We start from the raw sequence: 10,709 nt of genomic DNA, 5'->3' as shown, positions 1-10,709 counted from the left end.
CCAACCCTACCCGCGTATCGGCGCACAGTGGGGAATCGCTATCGCGGTTAAATGCGCTAGATCTTGAATGCGAGAAATGCGCAAAATCTTGCATGCAAGTTAGCTTTCAAGTTACGCAGAGAAAATAATATTTAATTTTTCCTGAAACAAAAATTATACTTAAAACGTTCAAAAACTGATAGAAAAGATCAATTTCACCCTCATTTAGAAGTATTATTAAGCAGCGACCAAAACCCTTGAAGCGATATATGTACTATTGGAGAAAATAACATTGATGGTTATATAACGAGATCGAAGAAAACTCGAATTTTCCCAGTTCGGCCGGCCTAGCGGAAAATTGTGAGTATGAGCGATTGATTGTCTACTAGTGGGTCACCATTCCTGAAAATATTATTTTTGGGAATTTTCCTATAGTGGAGTAGTAGTCAAATAAGTGATCAACACACGTATATAAGGCAAATTATTGAAAAAATCGAATTTTCCCAGTTCGGCCGGCCTAGTCCTTTATTGCTTAGTATGTGTCCCAAGTAAGGCAACTCATTTTTGCCAGTTGACTTTAATGTTAGCCTCTGACAATTTCGTCAAAACTAGTTTCTCATAGCAGTCCTGTAAATTTTTACCTGCTACTAAAACATCATCCAAATAACAAGAAACGTTTTCTATGCCCTGTAAAACCTGATCCATCACTTGTTGAAAGAGGAGGCTCCCTGTGGAAACCTATTATACGTGTATAATCCTTTAATTGTATTGATTACTAAGAACTTCTTTGACCTCTCCGACAAGGATAATTGTGTATATGCACCTTCTAGATCAAGTGCACAAAACACATTACAACCTGCCAAACTGGCAAACAAGTCTTGGGCTATGAGTAACGGGTAGGTATTTGGGATTAAAATTTTATTAAGAAGAAAGGAAGAGAAGAAACAATTCAAATAAACTGTTATATTGTTATAAATAATTAAGTATAAGATAAACCTATTTAAAAGGAGAAGTTCTATGGCATACGCCCCTCGATAAATATCTAATTACGTGAAATGCTAACAGCACTTTATAGCACACGGAGAGTAATGCACTTTGCGGATATAAATCTAATAAACTGTCAGCCGTGCTGACATTCTAATTTCGCAACTTGAAGAGTAAACAGGGTCTTTTTTTAACTAAAGTGATTCGAAAATCCCACAGTTTCGGTGCTGTGTAGGAGACCTGTAAGTAGTTGGCTTCTCCGTTGGATTTCTCCATCTTGGCCTAAATTTGTGTCTTATCAGATTAGACTAGAGGTGTGCTGTGGTGGCTTAGGGCAGAGCACCTTGATTAGTAGTATTAGTAGAAAAGTTATAAAAGAACGCGTTGTCATTGTTTCATTCTTATTATATCTTACAATGATTGATGGAGATGCGTCAATTCCTTAACAAATACAACTTCTGCTCAACACTGTTATACTTGTAAAGCTAAAAGCTTGGAGTTTAACAACATTGGAAAACCTAAATTAATCCACTTTGCGGTCAGACCCAGCCTTTCTCATTCAAACTTTTATTTGTAAAAATAGATTTACATGAACGCTTCAATCCAATAAATGTATATTCACTCTTTAGGTTCTAAAATATTGATGTTGTAATCTATACATAGAAAAATGCAGTCCGGTCTGTCCGTCTGTCTGTCTGATCTTTATAGGCTCGAAAACTACCGAACCGATCGACGTTAAAATTTGTATGTAGGGGTTTTTGCTGTCGATAAAGGTTCCTATGATAGTTTGAGACCCTCCCTCCTTTGGAAGGGAGGGGTCTCATACAAATGAAATATAAATTTCTGCACAACTCAGAGCAAACCAAGCAAATGGAACCGAATTTGGCATGTGGATGTTTTAAGGGGTAACAAATATGTCCAATATAGTTGGACGCCCCTCCCTTTTCTGGAAGGAAGGGGTTCCATACGAATGAAACACAAGTTTCTGCACATCTCGAGAGCTAACCAACTAAATGGAACCAAATTTGGTAGGAATGTTTTTAGAGGTAACAAATATGTGCATAATGGTTCGACGACCCTCCCTCTTCTGGAAGCACATGTTTTTGCACAAATTTCTGCACATTTTGCGAACTAATCAACTGAATGGAACCATACTTGGCAGGTGAATGTTTTTAGTGGTAACAAATATGTTCCATAATCGACCTCAGGCAACATTTTGGATTGTAAAATGGCAACTTCCAGTTTCTGGAAAACAGCCAAAAATGGCCGATTTCCGTCTAACATGAGTATCTCCGGATCTAGAATGATACACAGCAGCTGTAATCGACAACAGACCCCATTTTAGGTTCTAGGTTGGCGACTTCCGATTCCTGGGAAACAGCCGGAATAATCGAATAACACCCAATATGGGTGTTTCTTCAACCAGAATGACGGTCAGAGGCCAGAAATTATCCTAAATACCATTCTGAAATCCAAGATGGCGACTTCCGATTTGTGAACAGCCTAAAATAACCAAATACTAAATAATAACTGAATACCTCCCAATATAGTCAGATTGATGCCAGAAAATCTGCTGAAAATGATCGGATACCTCCCAATATGAATATATTTAGAATTAAGGCGATGTACAGAAGCCGAAAGTCGAGGATGTTGTTATTTTGATAAAACCAATCATTTCAAACGATGTGTTATTTGACATTGATCATATTCTATGGCCAATTCGTAGTACATTTGCAGTCTCCAAACACATCGCAAAGAATCAATGAATTCAAAACGTTCAATTAGTACGACACCCAGTGGTGGGCACCGCTAACTGAAAATTTAGCGACGCTAATCGCTAATCCGCTAACTGTAAATTTTAGCTCGATAATCGCTAATCGCTAAACCCATATTAGCGGAACTTGCGCTAATTGCTAATCGCTAACTTATTATATGGATTGTCATACGGATGTGGTTATTCTCATAAAAACAAACGAAAATAATTACTTTCGACTGCTATTTACAATATGAGGCTCAAAATTCACAAAACAGTCATACCTAACGATTTTGTGAAAATAAGAAGCAACAAAAGTGATGTAATATAAATGCTCTTAGGAATGTTTTCAAAAACTCAAATATTATCTGAATCTAAAAAATAGAACCGAAGTTGCCGTAACTTCTAGCGCATTGCAATATGCAGAAACGAAAGCAATTTGATAGAATTTAATGTCACTCGATCCAAGCTAAATTTTGATGAAGGAACGGTTATGGCATGGGGAGGATTTTCTTATTTTTTTTCTTCATCTATAGTTTATTTGACACGGCACAAATACAATTCAATATTTAACGGCGCCAATTATATCTGGTAGCTTACTTTCTAAAGTATCTTAATAACTAAAAGCAAATTTTTTATCCTCGCTGCCGACTACGAGTTGAAACTAAATCTAACTTAAAGCTAGAATATTTTGCATTAAAAGCACAAGTTTGCTGTTTGATGGTTTTCATTGCCATAGGTAACCAGCATTTTAAATTTGTTCCGCTGCTGGGCCAAGATATTACGGACTGGCATATTGGGTTGTTTCCATCGGGCCTTGAGAGTATCGTGCGGGTCTGATTGCTGTTTCCGGATCCGGGGTCTTAACGTGTTCTTGTCGTTTGGTTGGATGTAGGCGGAAGGGGTAGGACTAAACTGGGGCGTGGATGGCTTTCAGGAAAACGTATATAAGGGACATGTAGGATAGGTCACGGCTCGCCAAGACATCACGAACAGGAACAGCCGGCTGCCTACTTTCGGCCTGCAGGGAAGCTATTAATTTAGACCTGGCGTCACGGTGTACAGGGCATGACCAAACCACATGCTCTATGTCGTGATAACCTTCACCACAGGCACAGATACCACTCTCCCCGAGCCCAACACGACGGAGATGCGCGTCAAATCTATAGTGATTGGACATAAGCCGGGACATCACGCAAATAAAATCCCGACCTACATCCAACCTCTTGAACCACGGGTTCGTCGACACCTTGGGGATTATTGAATGTAACCTCCTTCCCAGTTCCCCCTTGGTCCAAGAATTTTGCCAACTGATGATCGTATTCTGACGTACAAATGCGCAAAATTCATTAAAGGCAATTGGTCTTTCATAAATATCACCGTTTGTTGCGCCCACCTTAGCCAAAGAGTCCGCTTTCTTATTACCCGGTATCGAACAGTGGGTATCGGGGAGCCTCAATGGAACTGAGACTGTCCGTAAAGATGAAATAATGGTCCGTGAGCATTTTTTCGATAATCCCTAGGGTGTACTGAATTGCAGCCAATTCTGCGACGTAAACAGAAGCAGGATTATCGAGCTTATGGGAGACGGTTAAATTGTTATTGAAAATACCGAAGCCAGTGGACCCATCAAGAAGTGATCCGTCAGTGTAGTACATATTGTCGCAGTTGATGTTTCGATATTTATTGGAAAAATTTTAGGGATCTGCTGCACGCGTAAATGATCCGGGATTCCACGAGTTTCTTCTATCATGGATGTATCGAAAAACACAGTAGAATCAGAAGTATTTGATAAGTCGACACGATTTGGAATATTCGAAGAAGGGTTAATATTTTGGGACATGTGATTGAAATACAATGTCATAAAACGGATTTGAGAATTAAGTTCGATTAACCTTTCAAAATTTTCAATCACGGGACGGTTCAAGACCTCACATTTGATAAGAATACGAGAAGACAGGCTCCAGAAGCGGTTTTTCAATGGTAGTACTCCAGCTAAGACCTCCAAACTCATCGTATGGGTCGATTGCATGCAACCCAAGGCGATACGCAAACAACGATATTGTATTCGCTCCAGTTTGATCAAATGTGTGTTTGCTGCGGAGCGGAAGCAGAAACACCCGTACTCAATAACAGACAGTATCGTTGTTTGGTAAAGCCTTATAAGGTCTCCTGGGTGGGCTCCCCACCATTGTCCGGTTATTGTACGAAGAAAACTCACTCTTTGTTGACATTTTTTTATCAGATACCTCACGTGACAACCCCAGGTGCCTTTAGAGTCGAACCAGACACCAAGATATTTGTGTACCAAAACCTGAGAAATCGTTTTACCCATTAATTGAGTTTGAAGCTTAGCAGGTTCATGCTTCCTAGAAAAAACTACTATCTCAGTCTTCTCCGGAGAGAATTCGATACCTAGCTGTAAAGCCCAAGCAGACAAATTGTCCAAGGTATCTTGCAATGGTCCTTGCAAATCGGCAGCTTTGGCTCCTGTAACAGAGATTACACTTTAGTCTGCAAGTTGTCTTATCGTGCATGAATTTGCCAGACATTCGTGGATGTCATTTACATAAAAGTTGTAAAGAAGGGGGCTTAAACATGAGCCCTGGGGAAGACCCATGTAGCTAATGCGAAAAGTTGCCAAATCGCCGTGCGTAAAATGCATGTGCTTTTCGGACAACAAATTGTGCAAAAAATTGTTCAAAATTGGAGAAAATCCTTGTCGGTGAAGTTTACCCGAAAGAATGTCAATAGAAACGGAATCAAAAGCCCCCTTAATGTCCAAGAACGCAGACGCCATTTGTTCTTTGCGAGCATACGCCAGCTGCTCTGTTGAAAGCAACGCAAGACAATCATTCGTCCCTTTGGCACGGCGAAGGCCAAATTGAGTATCTGAAAGCAGACCATTTGATTCGACCCAATGGTCTAAACGACGGAGTATCATTTTTTCCATCAATTTCCGGATACAGGATAGCATTGCAATCGGCCTATAAGAGTTGCGATCAGAAGCTGGTTTCCCTGGTTTTTGGATGGCGATCACCTTCACTTGCCTCCAATCCTGCGGTACAATGTTTTGCTCCAGGAACTTATTGAACAAGTTCAACAAGCGCCTCTTGGCATTGCCGGGTAGATTCTTCAACAAGTTGAATTTGATTCTATCTAACCCAGGCGCGTTATTGTTACAGGACAGGAGGGCAACTGAAAATTCTGCCATCGTAAAAGGTGATTCTATCGCGTCGTGGCCCGGAGACGCATCGCGAACAATGTTTTGCTCAGGAACAGAGTCCGGACATACTTTCCAGGCAAGATCAAATATCCACCGACTTGAAGACTTCTCGCTTTCGTTGACCGTTAAGCGATTCCGCATTCTTCGGGCTGTGTTCCAAAGAGTGCTCATCGATATCTCCCTCGACGTCTCGTTCACGAACCGACGCCAATATCCGCGTTTCTTTGCTTTAGCCAAACTTTAAAGCTTGGTATCAAGCTCCGAATACCGTAAATAGTCGCCAGGTATACCTCCCTTCTGGAAGGCTACAAACGCGTCGGATCTTTGCGTGTAGACATCGGAGCACTCTTGGTCCCACCACGGAGTGGGAGGCCGTTCTTTGATCGTTACGCCGGGATATTTCTTCGTTTGGGCTTGCAACGCGGCGTCGAGAATCAAGCCCGCGAGGAGGTTGTATTCTTCAAGTGGTGGATGATGTTGAATCGACTCGACCGCTTTTGAAATCATTACCTCGTATGACTTCCAATCGACATTCCGTGTGAGGTCATACGGAATGTCAATTGGTCGCATGCGAGTTGACCCGTTATTAATTGAAATAAGAATAGGCAAATGGTCGCTACCGTGAGGATCGAGGATTACCTTCCATGTGCAATCCAACCGTAGCGACGTCGAACATAAGGATAGATCCAAAGCGCTTGGGCGCGCTGGAGGTTTCGGGATACGTGTCATTTCGCCGTTGTTTAAAATAGTCATGTCGAAGTCATCGCAAAGGTTATAGATTAAAGAGGAGCGGTTATCATTGTAAGGGGAACCCCAAGCCACACCATGAGAGTTGAGGTCTCCCAAAATCAAACGTGGCGAGGGAAGAAGTTCTATTAAATCAAAGAGCAGCCGTTGCCCAACCTGTGCTCTGGGAGGAATATATATATTGAGGCAATACAAAGCTCTTTACCTTGTATTGTCATTTGACATGCGACAACTTCGATGCCTGGAATCAAGGGGAGGTTAATACGATAGAAAGAATAGCACTTTTTAATCCCTAAAAGTACTTCTCCATATGGGGTGTCTCGATCAAGGCGAATAATATTAAAATCATGGAAGTTGAGATCAATATTTGAAGTAAGCCAAGTTTCACAAAGGGAAAATGCATCGCATTTGTTTTTATTTATCAAAACTTTAAACGAATCAATTTTTGGTAAAATACTTCTACAATTCCACTGTAAGACAGAGATAGAATCCTTCATATACGCAGTTGAATTAGGCATCGAAGGATACAATCGCTGCAAGAAGGGGCCATTGGGCAGTCAACTGCTTCAAAAATGATCTAACTGTTGGGAGGAATGCTGTAAGAAAAATTTTAATTGGATCGGGTACATTGAAATTTTCAAAAATCCAGTCCACAATGTCAGAAAATTTCACTAATCCAGAGTTTGTTTCATCAACTGGATGTGCAAAAGGAACAACTGGGGTTTTAGATGTTCCTGGCAGTGCTGGGAACTCCTTCTGGGACTTTAAATTTGCAAGCCCAGGAGGAGTTTGCTTCGGTTTTTCCGCAGCACTGTTTGGTTTGTTCGTACTTTTCATTACACTTTGGGAAATCTTAGGACCTTTACGGGGAAGTTTAGGAGAAGAAACATTTTTCCTCTTCCTAGACTCCCCAGGATTGGCATAAGATGTTCCCGCTGATGAATCGTCAGAATCGGTTTCATCAGAGGACAACAGATCAAAGGGGTTCGATGTTATGGTAGAAGTGGTCACGGTCTTCTTCAGCATCTCAGCGTAAGAACGCTTTAAACGCTCCTTAAGTGACCGCTTGATTTTATCTCTGCGCTGCATGAACACCGGGCATGTGGAGAGCTCATGCTGGTTTTCCCCACAGTGAATACATTTTTCAGCATCAACACTGCAAGAATCTTCCGCATGAGTCTCCCCACACTTGCTACATCGTACCTTATTGCAGCAGTAGGAGGCTGTGTGGCCTAACTGCTTGCAATTGGTGCAATTCATAACACGGGGTACATACAACCGCACAGGCAGACGAACCCGGTCGATCGAGACGTGGCTAGGGAGTGCAGATCCGGCAAACGTAACGCGAAACGAGTCTGACGGAGTGTAAACTTTTTTACCGCCGACGAGAGACATGGGCCGCAATTGCTTACAATCCAAAATCTTCGCCTGTGTTTCGGTATTTTTGAAGCAACCGGTTGCGCTTTTTAGAATACACTCGACAGACATACTCGAATCGGTTATGACACCGTCGATCTCCACGTCTCGTGCGGGTATGTAAACGCGATACTCGCGTGTGAAGAGCTCAGAGCAAGCGATAGCATTGGCCTGTGCCAGATCACTGACCACGACACGGAGCTTGTTAGGTCGGACCTTGGAAATTTCGGTCACGGCCTTGTATTCCTTCGTCAGGTCTTTAGAAATTTGCAGTATGTTTACTCGCTTTGAATTCACTCCTGCCTTTGGACGAAAATTAACAGTATAGCTGCCCTGTTGAGATCCGTCCGGGTAAAGCCTGGGGCGAGGGGGGACTGGAGAATGAACAGGGGAGGGGGTAACAGAAGGGTCAGGGTCAGGGGGGCTCGGGGATGGTGGCACGGGAGGCGAGGGATCTATATCCATCGCGCTAAATGTAGTGCACTAGTGCACTAGCGCCGACAAGAACACATACCTATTTACTTCTTCCTTCCAGCAGTGGTTGTCCGATCGTTCGAAGCTGCACCCAAAGCAGCCAGCAGCACCAGTACAGCAGCACCAATACAGCCACCAGCAGTGAGCCGGGTGTGAGATCACTCAGCACAGCGACACGACTCGACTGTCAACTGATGGCCTTGAACTCGAAAGATCTATTCACTGTGCACAGATCAAAACTGCAGCTGGTATTTTGCACCAATACAGCCAAAGTTGCGAGCCGGGTACAGAACGTAGCGACACAACTCACAATCTAGTTGGCCTTTTGAGGATTTTCTTATGTCGAAAAGCTTTCTATCTGCTGGATCACAACAAAAATGAATTCTTCTAACTACTGTGAGCATCTGGAAGACGTTTTGGTTCCATACTTGGAGATCATATGAATAAACTTGTATTTCAGCAGGACAACGCTTCTATTCATGTTTCCCGGTGCGTCTAAACGAATGCATCAGCTTATTTTTGATTTTTCGCTTTTTTTTATCTTATCAAGTGCACTTTTTTAAAAGAATTTGATGCTGTTTGTTTTAGTTTATGATAACAAATAAAAATAAGTGATAACATTCAAAATCCAAATAGTTTTGAGAGAAAAACCTATGAAAAACATGGTGCATCTAAACGAACGCATGTCTCTGTATAATCAATATGAATAAACAGTCCAACATCGAAAATAACAACGAAAACAAAAGGCACGTGCAAATTCGTCATGGTGATGTTAATTTTGGCCTGCAAGAAATCATCAAGGGTTTGATTTTTTTATAAATTAAAATATTCTTAATGATAGGGTAACGGGGGTATTTTGGCCAGCTTTGGGAAGTGTTCGCACAGTTCATTAAAAACAAACACAATTTTTCAACATAAATACCTACTCTATTATACCATTGTTAAAAGCTAAGTGTCTATTTTAATATCCACCGTTCAAAAATGCAATATATTGAAAAATATCCTAGAAATATCAAAATTTCTTCGAAGTACTAAAAACATATTTTGGTCCACCAAATTTTTACTTTGGCCCACCTTTATTTCTACAGACGTGTATGGAAACAGTTCGGACTAATTATATTTAAGACCATCATCGGTATTTTGAGAGCAAAAATAGTGGGTTTGAGGAGAACATCCTTCTGCTGTGAATTTTTGTAAATTTTAGGCATCTAAAAATGAAATGATTTGGCTTATAGCAGTTTGACAGGCATTCTCATCTAATTTCATATAGTTAAATGTGATAAATTAAGAAGTAATTACCTGTAAATTGTCACAAGCTGCTTCTTTGTTCACGTGCAACGGCCGAACGGTAATCAAAGAGATGTCAAAACTTGGCATGGCCAAAATATGTTTGCTTCAGAAAGAGGCAAACATATTTCGGCCATGCGTTAAATCACTTTCTCAACTATTTCCAACGTGTGAGAGTATAAAAACTGTTTCTATGACATTTCATTGATGTTACTACAACAACGAATTGTTTCAAAAACATACATATTTGTTACAATAGCTTCCGGACGTTGACTTGTATGTTACCACTTCCTCTTGACTTTGGGTTGACTCAGCCATGACTTTGAATATGTATGAACTAATTCCAAAATAACACTACCTAGAGCCAGTCTTTCGCCGAAAATTATAGTGTAGTATGATTCTTAGGTGTGTTATTCAATGTTGCATGCATAGTTTTCTAATATTCATTGAATTTATCAGATAAAATGCGTAAATTGTTACCGGGTGGGCCAAAATATGCATGTGGGCCAAAATACCCCCGTTACCCTACATACTGTACGGGTAAAATGAACAGCGGGTAAATTGGGCGAATTTCTGTTTGAAATTCTAGACGCTTTGTGTTTTTATCAGAAAAACGCAAAGGTAAACCTAGACCGATGAACAGATGACCACGTGCCGTTGAATGCAGAATGGTCGTAAACTAAGTTTACACCATTTTTCAGTTTCTTGCGGATAAGGTGATTCTACGACAAAAGGTGATAATTAAAGTAATAGTGAATGCATAACTGTGTCTCGTGTTATGGAACAATATTTTACAAACAGTAAAGCGATAATTAATTTTCACACTCGAGATGTTCATATAAC

The sequence above is a fragment of the Wyeomyia smithii genome, chromosome 3 (assembly GCF_029784165.1).
Source record: "Wyeomyia smithii strain HCP4-BCI-WySm-NY-G18 chromosome 3, ASM2978416v1, whole genome shotgun sequence".
In the NCBI taxonomy this organism is placed as follows: Eukaryota; Metazoa; Arthropoda; class Insecta; order Diptera; family Culicidae; genus Wyeomyia; species Wyeomyia smithii.
This window is presented reverse-complemented; position numbering follows the sequence as displayed.